General features: G+C 49.7%; 1 long non-coding RNA gene across 1 annotated transcript; it reads left to right on the top strand.

The window, feature by feature from the left end:
* Nucleotides 1–244: 244 nt before the first annotated feature.
* On the top strand, nucleotides 245–9009 carry LOC105986488. The gene is made up of 3 exons (XR_001175109.1): nucleotides 245–337; nucleotides 5108–5184; nucleotides 8952–9009. It is a non-coding gene; the product is annotated as an uncharacterized LOC105986488 (long non-coding RNA).
* Nucleotides 9010–11739: the final 2730 nt, after the last annotated feature.

Below are 11739 nucleotides of genomic sequence, written 5' to 3'. Positions count from 1 at the left end.
CGGGGAGCCGGGCGGACCCACGCGACCCCCGCCGCGCAAAGTGGGGGGCGCCAGGCTGGCGCCGGAGCGGGGTGGGCAGAGAGAGAGAGGGAGAGAGGGAGAGTGAGCAGAGGAAGAGAGAGGGAGCGAGAGAGAGGGAGAGGGAGGGAAAGAAGAGAGAGAAGAGGGAGACAGAGGAGGGAGGGAAAGCGGGGAGGGGGGGGGGAGAAAGAGAGAAAGAGAGAGAGAGAGAGAGAGGCGCTGCGGGAGCCGAGATGGCCGATGAGATTGACTGGCTAGACTTGCCCGGCCGGTGGACCTACGGAGTGGACCGTGGAGGGAGAGTGTTCTTCATCAAGTACGTAGGTCTTTTTCTTCCTTTTTTCTTTTCTTTCTCTCTCTCTTTCTTTCTCTCTTTCTTTCTCTTTCCTTCCTTCCTTCCTTTCTTCCTCCCTCCCTCTTTCTTTCACCTTAAAGTTGTGCAACTTGAAAGGTATCAGGGTGGGGGGCAGATTGGAGGGTGGAGGAAAGCAATCTGCCTACACTTATCAGATGTCTGTTTGAATGTGTCTCCCGCTTTTTCCTCAATGGGTCAAAGTCCAGCAGAGGCTCAGCCTTCCCTAGGCTGGAATGGCAGGAGCAGGGCCAGGGAGCTGCAACCTCACCCCCCTGCCCCACCCCCAGAGGTGGCAGGAGGGGACCCCCCAGCCACCTGCCCAGCCTGCCTGCTTTCAAGATCCTTTTGCTGAGAGAAGCCAAGTAGATCTCTGCCACCCGCTCCCCCGCCCCCACCTCTCACTTCTACCTGAAGACTTGGGCTCAGTAACCATGCCTTCACCATCCAGTTCCTGGTATTTTCCCCTCCCCAGAATTCAGTGTGTCCAGGAGTGCTATTCCTGTCCCCTTCCTGCTGCTTTCTGGGGCTGTGGTCAAGAGGCAGGAGCAGCTCCATGCCCACTGTGTGTGCAGCATTCAGGGAGGCAGAGCCTTCACTGCTCTTAGTAATATATTAGTACTGTTGTATTAATTTCATAAACCCAAATGGCTGTGGCATAATCTCATTATAACAAAGTGGCCCTGCTCAACCCTCTTTTGGCCCGCTTCTCTTACACTCATCTTTTGCCAAGAGAGAAATCTCCCAATGATATAGCAAGTCTAGAAGCACAGCACTCTGGACCGTGACTCACACTAGACAAGTTTTCCCTTTCTCAAGGTAAGCAGTCAGTCACTCAGAGAGCAGGAGAGCTAATGGGACCATGGAAACAGCCCCAGATTTATTTTAATGGGGATCTGAGGTCCAACGAGATCAAAAGTTCTTGTCAAAGATAATACCACTTGTCAGTCAGAGCTGGGGTGAAGCCTGGCGTCCATCTTCAGACTTTAGGTACCCGCTGCCTTCCTAGGAGCTTAGACAGGCAATGGTTTCTCTGTGGTGTTTCTCAGTTTGTACACGTGTCTAGGCCTTTCTTCTTTAATTATCACTATCATTATCAAAATGCAGGCTATAATTGTATTATCTTAGAAATGAACTCTCGTTAAGTTCTTGACCCTGAATCGGTTTTGTTTTTTGTTTTTGGGTCGGTCATGGGACTTAAACTCTGGGCCTAGGTTCTGTCCCTCAGCTCTTCAGCTCAAGGCTAGCACTGTACCACTTGAGTCACAACACCACTTCCAGTTTTCTGGTAGTTTATTGGAGAGAAGAGTCTCACGGACTTTCCTGCCTGGGCTGGCTTTGAACTGTGATCCTCAGATCTCAGTCTCCTGAGTAGCTAGGATTACAGGCTTGAGCCACAGTGCCTGGCCCATGAGATTCTTAAGTGGAGCTGTGGTTCAAGTGGTAGAGTATGAGCCTTGAGCACAAAAGGAAAGGGACAGGGCCTAGGCCCTGAGTTCAAGCCCCAGAACCAACACACACACACACACACACACACACACACACACACACAAATTTAAAAAAAATACCAAGAAACCAGAAACCACAAGCTTGTTTGGCAGGGAAGGAGTGAGACAGGAAGTTGGACGGGAGATGATCTTGAGAGGGAGGCTCGGTGCTTAGACTGTGGGAGACATGGACTGGGGTGGAAGGAAAGCAGAGAGAAAGAAGTTGGTGTTGCCAGTCTGGTGTGGGCAACAAAATGAGGTTTATGGAGAACAGGACAAGTCAGGAACAAGAAGCCATGCAGAGGGAAATTAGCCTTACATGGGGAAAGATACCTTTTCTCTAATGTAAAGACCCAAGTTGAAAATGGATGAGTGTGAGGTGGGTTAGGATGGAGGATGCACCAGGGAAGCCTCAGGATTCTCATTTTGTCTTCAAAATAAGAGATCAGTAGTAGAGAGTAGGAATGGTGGGTAGAAGAGGCAGAGTAAAAGTTGGTGGGAAAGTTCTAGAATAGTCTTCAAATGGCAGCTAAGAGGGAATCTTGAAAGAAATTCTGTGTGGCTCTCCAGGCCCAGCCAGGCCTTCAGACTGTGGCTTTGTAGTAACACAAGCCCTCCTAAGTCCAGCTTCCTCAGCAGCTTAGCGTGGGCAGGGAGACAGCCTCATGGCCCAGGCTGACAAGGGCTGGACCATGGAAGCCCAAGAAGAGGAAGTGAGGTGGTGATGGAAGTCAGGTTGTGGTGGGGCTGTCTGTGGCCTTCAGGCAGGGTGGAGACACATGGGAAAATCTGAGAGAGCCAATGGAGTGTGAGGAGGGGAGGGCTAGGGCAGCTGGAAAGGAGATGGCAGGGGTTGAAGACACTGCCTGATTTTCCCTCAAACCTTTCCCCTTCCTTGCTTTCCCCTTCCACTGGCAACCAAGACCAAAGCCATGGCTGGAGGCCCCATACGGGACTACTAACAAGGGTTCCAAGACTCAGGGCTCACCAGAACCTTGACTTTTGCTTCTTTTTGCTCATCATATTGGTGGGTGAACTGAGAAGTCTCTTCTTACAGCAGGTGTCCAACTTCAGAGAAAAACTAACCCAGTAAAGAGAAACAAACACATCCACATGATGCACACATTTTTAAAAATTAGATTTATCTGTAAAACTGTTATAAAACAGCCCCTATATCCATCAGCAGCTGAGTATATTCTACAATACAATACTATGAATTACAAGTCTTGAACTATAACATATGCCACCATACAGAAGAAAGGGTGGGATGGGGGAAGAGAGTGAGGAAAGAGGTAGAGAAGAAAGGAAGGAAGGAGAAAAGGGAAGATGGAAGGAAAAAGGGAAATAAAGAAGGAAGGACAGAGATCAGACAATGAAGTTTACCTTTTATGATTCTATTTGTATAAAACTAGAAAATGTGAACTTACCTGCAGTGATAGAAAGTAGATATCCCTGTGGAAGGAGGGGGAAATTGCAAAGGGGGCACAAAAAAAGTTTTAGGAGATCCATGTTTTGATTTGGTGATAACTTTCTTAGATGTATGCATATGTCAAAACTCAGTAAATCATATACTTTATATGTGTATTATATACGCTAGTTCAATAAAAATGTTAGTGGAGTATTTCTTAGTGGAGCTAATTATATGTCAATTATGCCCTAAAGACACTAAATAGAGTTTTGTCTGGGGTTCAAACCTCACCTTAAAGCCTGGATGATCCAGGTGACTAGGGAGTTACGTCTTCCACATACCTGAATAGTCCACAACCAGCAGCTGTCACATGCTGGATTGGATCTGGAAGAATCTGTGTTACTTTGGTGGAATGGAGGGCTGTGGATGGGCTTCCACACTCTCAGGTTCAGAGCCCAGGGGGTCTGCATTGCTGGGAAAGCCACCTTTCTGGTGTGAGATTCTAGAAAGAGCTTAGGATTTGTGGGAACTGGATCAAGGTCTGAAATCTGGCTTTCATCACTTACTGGTATAACTTTGGGCAAGACATCTAGCTTCTCTGAACCCTAAATTCAAAATCTATCAAATTCTTAAAGTGAAGGAATGATGTAAATGAAAATTTGCAGCACTGTAGCAAGCCTGTAATTTCAGCCTCTCAGGAGGTAGAAAAGTAAAAGAATCATGGCTGGAGGACAGCCTGAGAAAATTTAGTCAGAGACTCTATCAGAAAGACAAGCTAGCTGAATGCCAGTGGCTCATGCCTGTAATCCTAATTACTCAGGAGGCTGAGATCTGAGGACTGCAGTTCAAAGCCAGCCTGGGCAGGAAAGTCCACAAGACTCTTATCTCCAATTAACCACCAGAAAACCAGAAGTGGCGCTGTGGCTCAAGTGGTAGAGCACTCACCTTGAGCTGAAGAGCTCAGGGACAGCGCCCAGGCCCAGAGTTCAAGCCCTATGACCCTTCCCCCTCAAAACTAAAAGCAAAAGGTCTAGGGGTATGGCTTAAGTAGGGGAGCCCTATGGCTCTGATGGTTAAATATCCAATAGTAACAATTATTTTTCCCTCCCTCTCACCCCTTCCTCCCTTCTTGCCTTCCTCCCTTTCTCTCCATCCCTCTTTCTCTTTCCTTCCTTCCCCCACCTCCCTCTCTGTCTCCCTTCCTTTTACTCTGTTTTAATTTGTAGCATTTCAGAAACCTAGGACTCTTATTCACACAGCTTCTCATCTCATGCATCTGAGGCATTCCAAACTGAGGATTCTCCCTGCTCCTTCCACCCAACTTCCTCAGTAACCATTCCTTCATCCCCTTTCACGACCCCTCCTTCCCCCAGCACTTTATCTTCCGATAAAGTGAGAATCACTGGGTATATTTCCAGGTATACGGTATTGCCACCATCTTTTTAATGCATCTGGTTCCCCAGTTATAAATTCTTTGAGCCCAGGGGCTGGGAAGGTGGCTCAGTGGTAAGAATGCTTGCTTTGCATGCGTGAGGCCCTGGGTTCGATTCCTCCGCACCACATAAACAGAAAAAGCCAGAAGTGGCACTGTGTCTCAAGTGGTAGAATGCTAACCTTGAGCTGAAGAGCTCAGGGATGGCACCCAGGCCCAGAGTTCAGGCCTACATGATCGACAAAAAAAAAAAATTCTTTGAGCCCAAAGATCAGAGTTGGCTGTGTGAGTGAAAATGAATGTGGACATGCTCATTGTCCTGAACAGACAGTGGCTGCTGGTGTGAATTTGGAGATGGAATCCCTGCTCATGAAAACACTGACCCTTTCTTATTTGTCCTTCCATAGTGATGAGGAAAAGTCAACCAGCTGGGTGCACCCTGGTACAGACTCTCCCATTCAAAGTGGACACTGCTTTAGTCCAGGTAAGGAGTGACCTGCTGTATCTTTGCAGTAAAGGAAGGAACAATAGCTCAAAGTGACAGCAGGAAGAGCGCTTGGCTGTGCTCTGTCCTCCTCCTTTCCATTGCAGACTGTGCTGGCCATCATCTGGGGATATTATAGGATACCTCTGGCTCTTTCCAAGTTTCTACCTTCACCATTAGTGTATTGGGAAGACCTCAAGGACAAAAATCTTATTTCTTTTTTTTTATTGTGAAAATACTGTACAGAGGGGTTACAATTACATGGGCAAGATAATGAGTACATTTCTTACCAAACATTGTAGCCTCCTCCTTTGTTTCCCCTTCCCATTCTATCCTCCCCCCCATACCTAACCCTCCCCCCTTACTTCTTTTTCATCTTTCTGCCCAGCCAGAAAGTCTCCTCTATCCTGAGACCCCTGGCCTGTGCAGAGCCAGCCCCCCCGCGCATGCCAGGTTGCAGGCTTCCACACCTGTGCTGCCAGGATGGCTGCCATTAGCAACATGTGGCTACTGAACAATGGAAATCTCAGGCAGTCTATGGATGATCTGAAGTGTTCACTTTAATTGATTTAAATGATGGCTGATTAGGTACTTCTTCAGCTAAGGAGAGAAAGGGGAGGGCAAGGCTAACACTGGTTGTTCATTCACTCTCAGGATCTCCTGAGAGTGGACAAGTCAAAAATATAAAGTCAGAAAAAGGGAAACGTTTCAGTATTAATTGCCAGGGTGAAGACACCAGGAACCAGAAGGCCTGGGCCACTGCAAGTCAATAAAAGACCAGTTTCTCTTTGATGTTGTCAGAGGCCAGTAGGATGAGGAGATGTAAATAGACTCATGGGGAAATCTCCCATCCTAGCAGCCTTTACCTCACCAGATACCAAGCATTTGATTTCAACTGTGGTTACTCAAGGGACTTACTCAGTTTTGCTGGACACACTGGGTTAGAGATGTGACTTGCCCAGAGGCTATTTCTTTTAGATTCTGCACTAGAATCATGTTCTAGAGCTAGATGAGATTCCAGGGACTATGGAATATAATTTCTCCATCCTAGAGGAGGAGCAGAAGAAGAGAAGAAAAAAAGAACCTGACTTAAGGCTACTTGGTTAACAAGCAAAGTGATGTCATCGTCAAATGCACAGTTTTTGGAGACACGGAGACCTAGTTCCAGTCACAGCCCTCCTTTTCATCTGCCTGGTTTTGAGCAGAGGATTTGACTCCTCTAGAACTTGGCTTGTTTTACATCAGCATAATGGGGGGAGGGGAGAGTTGAGGGAGAAGATGGTGGACCTTCACCATTACACAAGAAAGACTCCACACAAAAGGGAGGTGACCTCTACTCCTACCTTTCCAACTTGAGGTGAGTCACGCCTCCTGCCTGCAAGTCCGTGGCTGCATTTCCTCCTGGCAGATGGGGCTATGCGTGCCTCCAGCGGCACAGTTGCGTACACATCAGTCTACCTGTCTCAGCCTCACCCTCAGTAGGACTGAGAGACGCAGAAGGAACGGAGAGACGATTCGGTCCTTTTTAACTGCAGCCAACTGGTTGTCCTGGGCTGAGAATGGGTTAAGATGCCCCTGAAGCTACCGGAGGGCAGCTGCCTCGGCGGGCACTCCGCCTGGACAGGAATATAAGCGCTCTTGGTGTTGCCCAGGCAGAGAGGGCAGTGTGGAGGGAAGTTGCTAGAAAAAGGCAAGAGGACATAATCCACACTGGCCTCTTTCCCAGGCGGCCATCACAGTGGCAGGATTATTTAATGATTCTGACCCAATGGGGATCCCTGTCCTTGGGGAGGCTGCCAACCCACGCCCTTCTGAATGGAAGCATCTTCCTAACGGGACCGGGGGGAACAAGTAGCATTCACGGAGCCGCACAGAGGAGAGAGTGTGGGCTGTGGGGGCGCGGACCAGCACTGCCCTCCCGGCCAGACGCTTCCTGCGTGACCTCACGCCGGGCCTCACGCCTGAGACGCGCTGGCGGGTGCCGGCCTGGAGGAGGGGAGCGCGCACCGAGCCCGCGCCGCTGGGCTTTCTGGGCCGTGTCCTAGGCAGGAGTGTGGCTATGAGCCGCCCTGCTTTGCTGAAGCAGCAACCGCACAACCGGAAGCAATCACAATAGTACAGACCGCGGATAAGCACAAGTGAGGCAACGAATGGATAAAACCCGCGTGTGCAGAACCCGCCATCCAAGTTCTGCAGTGTGGGCAAGATGGCGGCTGTCAGTCAAGATGGCAGTCAAGACGGCGGCAGTCAAGATGGTGGGAGTCAAGATGGCAGCTGTTAACGGAAGTCAAGATGGCGGAAGTAAAAATGCTGGCAGTGACGATGGCAAGTACCAGTATGGCAGCTGTCCATCTGATGGTGGCTGTCAAGATACCAACCATCAAGGTAGCAACGGTCAAAATGACAGCAGTCAAGAAGGCGGCAGCCAAGATGGCAGCTGCCAAAAGAGAAGCGTCAATATGATGACGGCTGTCAAAATGGCGGCTGCCGAGAGGACAGTGGTCAATATCGTGGCCGAAGGTGTGCAGAGGGTGGCGGCATCGTACAGGCCTTAGGCCTAGGCAGGTGTTCAGCTTGATCAGAACGAGGGCAGTGAAGATCAAGAGACTCCCAGTATGTCAATCAGGAGGCTCTTGTGCCCCGCAACAGGAATGGTCTGGACCAGCTCCCTGGCCGGCCGGCCAACACTGGGTCCCCGCAGGGCTCTCGAAGGCCCCCTCTGCCGGAGCGCGGAGGGATCCAGGGTGCTGGCGGAGGGACACAGGCGGGGAGCCTGGAGACAGCCTGCAGGATGAGTCAGCCCCTCACAGAGGCCGGTGGACATGGAGGGACTGTGCCCGCACCACCCCGCGGCCAGGGTCAGCCTCCTATGCTGCCTCCAGGCCTGGTTACTCTAAGATTCCGTGACTCTCCTTTCAGCATTTCCATGGAGAACTTTTTTTTTTTTTCAGAGATGCTATTGAAGAGCACAAAGTAAGTCTCTTGTTTTCTGGGGTTGATTTCCCGGGTCCTCTGCCTCTGGTGTGGGAGCAGCAGAGTCTGGAGGTCAAAACACTGGCCTGGGAATCAGATTTGGGTCCTAGTCAGATCTTGGTGCGAACAATGTGTGAACTCTGAGTGAGTCACCTTCTCTTGGCCCCGGCCTCTGGTCTGGGCAGGGACTGGCTGAAGATCCTGAGGATCCTTCCAGGATGATCGTCCCTGTGGTCGCTGCTGTGTCTCGGGGTGGGCCCAGGGCCTGGCCCAGTGCAGACACCTGGAAAAGATTTGTTTAGTGAATGAGGAATTTATCAAGTATTGATTTCATTTGCCCACTCTTTGCTCATTATCATTGCCAAAGATGTCCTATCTCTCTCATTACTTCCTGGAAATTAGAAGTAATAGATTAAAAAAGTAAAAGTGAATGCCCTGTGCCAATGGCTCATGCCTGTAATCCTAGCCACTCAGGAGGCTGAGATCTGAGGATCACAGTTCAAAGCCATCCCGGGCAGGAACGTCCTTGAGACTCTTATCTCCAACAAACTACTCAGAAAACCAGAGTGGCACTGTGGCTCAAGTGGTAGAGTGCTTACCTTGAACTGAATAGCTCAGGGACAGCGCCCAGAATTCAAGCCCCACAACTGACCAAAAAAAAAAGTGAAAGTGAAATGGTTGCTTTGCTATGCTGTGGCTTATCAATGAATTTTCCTGATCCTATAGGCAGGTTGGCCTGAGGAGAGGCTGCTTCTAGGTCTGGTCTTCTCACCTAGTGTTTGGCCTTCTTGCAGATTTGCCTAAGGGCTGGGAGATGGATTCCACCCAGGAAGGAGCTGTGTTCTTCATCAAGTGAGTAAGAGAGCTCCTTTCTCATCTCGCTATGGGTCCATGCTTTCATCTTTGCAGCTGGTGTCTCTTTTGAAGGGGAGGTGGCCCAAGGGTCTGGTTCGTCACTGAAGACACACCAACCCTAGGCCCACGAATGGTTCATGTGTGCTGAGGCTTCAGGATACCATAAGACAAGCGACGAGAGAGTATGTCTCTGTTGGCCTGGGTGGTGGCCCATATCAATCTGGGAAAGCTTTCTGGGGTGGGGTGAGAGGAACACTGGGCTGGGCTGTGCAGGTGGAGATATTGTTGTAGGCACTGGGCAAGGGTTGAGAAGATTATCAAGCGTCTGGGTGTGAGGAGCAGGGTGTGGAGCCTTGGGCAGGGCAGGTGGAGGTGTTCACAAGAGGAAGCAGGGTGGAAGGGGTGGCTACACCAGGCCTAGTTGTTTCTGTGGATATGTTGGGGGTAGGGAACTCTGCTTCTCTCTGAGGGATTGGTTAGGTCTGTCTGAGCCATGAATCTTCATAGCTGAAGGTATACCTTAGGAAGGAAGTCTCCCCTGGACTGAATCAGAGATGCAGGACACAGGTCTTTGGGGTGTGTGTGTGTGTGTGTGTGTCCATCCACAGTTCCCATTGGACCCATTTTCATCGGTTTGGCCTCCATCTCTCAGCCTCCCAGCCAGGCTGGATCCTGGCTTCCTTTCCACGGGGAGAGGCTCAGCGTGCCCAGGCCTGTGGATTCCTGCCTGGTCTGGCTCTTGGCTCTAGAGAAATGGCAGAGTGCCGCTGCCCGGTGGCCAGAGAACTGGCACTGCTACAGACAGCCAAAACCCCCCAGGGAAGGGAGGACTCTTGTCTCATCCCTCTCTTCTTTTACCCTCATTCCTCTGAACTGTGTTTTCTGTCTCAAGACCGGCAAATACACATCAGCTTGGTCATTAATCATATTCCTAAAACAAAAGTGTGTTTTACAAAGGATCCATTATTGAAATTGTTTTGCTGTCACTTGACTGTTAAAACCTGAAACTTCCCTAAAATTGACCCCCAACTCATTTCTTGAAATGTCTTCTTGAATAATTCATATAGATGCCACCTTAGTCATCAAAGTATCTGGTTTTGCAGGGTGCTGGTGGCTCATACCTGTAATCCTGGCTACTCAGGAGGCTGAGATCTGAGAATCACGGTTCAAAGCCAGCCCTGGCAGGAAACTCTGACACTCTCTTTTTTTGTTGTTGTTGTTGGTGGTCGTAGGGACTGAATTAGGGTCTGGATGCTGTCCCTGAGCTCTTCAGCTCAAGGCTAGTGCTCTATCACTAGAGCCACAGTGCTACTTCTGGATCTTTCTGCTTATCTGGTGCTGAGGAATCGAACCCAGTGCTTGCAAGGCAAGCACTCTACCACTGAGCCACCTTCCCAGCCCCTCCATGAGACTCTTTTTTTTTTGTGTCGGTCGTGGGGCTTGAACTCTGGGCCTGGGCGCTGTCCCTCAGCTCTTCAGTTCAAGGCGAGCGCTCTACCACTTGAGCTACAGCGCCACTTCCTCCATGAGACTCTTATCTCCAATAAACCACCAGAAAACCAGAAGTGGTACTGTGCCCCAAGTGGTAGAGCACTCTCCTTGAGTCGAAGTGCTGAGGAACAAAGCCTAGACCTAGAGTTCAAGCCCCATGACTACCCCTCCCCTTTCCCCCCCCCCGAAAAAAATACCTGGTTCTTAGGATTGTTCACCAAGCACTTTCTCAGTGTTGCTTTAAAAACTTGCCACCTGCTGGGCACTGGTGCTTGTAATCCTACCTACTCAAGAGGCTGAGATCTAAGGATCATAGTTTAAAGCCAGCTCCAGCAAGGAGGTCCATGAGACTTTTATCTCCAGTTAACCTCCAGAGTTGTAGCTCAAAGTAATAAAGTGCTAGCCTTGAGCAAAAGACGTCAGGAACAGCACCCAGACCCTGAGTTCAAGCCTTAGGACTGACAAAACAAAACACAAGCAAAAAGAAAAACTTTCCACCTAAGATGGTCTGGTCCCACCTACCTTCTATAACAACCAGTGATTGCGACTTTTATCTCTCCTTCTAGCCATCGTATCCAAGCCATGCCCACTCAGCACCTGGCACAAGCTGTTCTTTGTCTCGCACACTTCTTTCTATTTCCCTCATCTGACTCCAACTTGGCAGTTGGCTTAAGTGTTCTCTCCTCTGGGAGGCCTTTTCTGACTTTTGCATCTGAAGCTCCCTGTTTTTCCTTAGTCTTATTTTATTTTTTGTTACACCAGTCATTACTTGAAACTTTCAAGATCTTACTGATTGCTTGTGTTTTCTCACTGCTATGTAATCCTTGAGAGCACCGCCACCATCCTTGAACTGGTGCCTGACGGGAACCCAGCATTTGCTGAAATGGATGAAAAGCATTGGTGTCTAAACACCAGAAGCATAGCTAATTCTTGCTTCAGCGATCGCCCTGAGCTTCCTTCAGAGACCCTTCCCCAATTCATTGCGCACAGATTTGAATTCTTCGCCTTCTCTGTGCTCACCTCATCTTTGTCAGAGCCCTCCCCTCTTCCAGGGTAGGCTCCTCAGAGGGCAGTGCCTCTCCCTCCCTCCCTTCCCTGAGGTCCCCTCCTGCTACGCCTCTCCATCCACCCACTTGTCATTATCCATGGCCACCATTAAGTTCATACCCACCCAGATATCCACCTGTACCATTCTGGCAGCTTCCCCACTGGCCATCCTGCCTCTGAGCCCACAGA

Source organism: Dipodomys ordii, unplaced genomic scaffold (genome assembly GCF_000151885.1).
Source record: "Dipodomys ordii isolate 6190 unplaced genomic scaffold, Dord_2.0 Scaffold35, whole genome shotgun sequence".
In the NCBI taxonomy this organism is placed as follows: Eukaryota; Metazoa; Chordata; class Mammalia; order Rodentia; family Heteromyidae; genus Dipodomys; species Dipodomys ordii.
The sequence above is the reverse complement of the archived record's forward strand: the minus strand, read 5'-3'. Positions and strand labels throughout refer to the sequence as shown.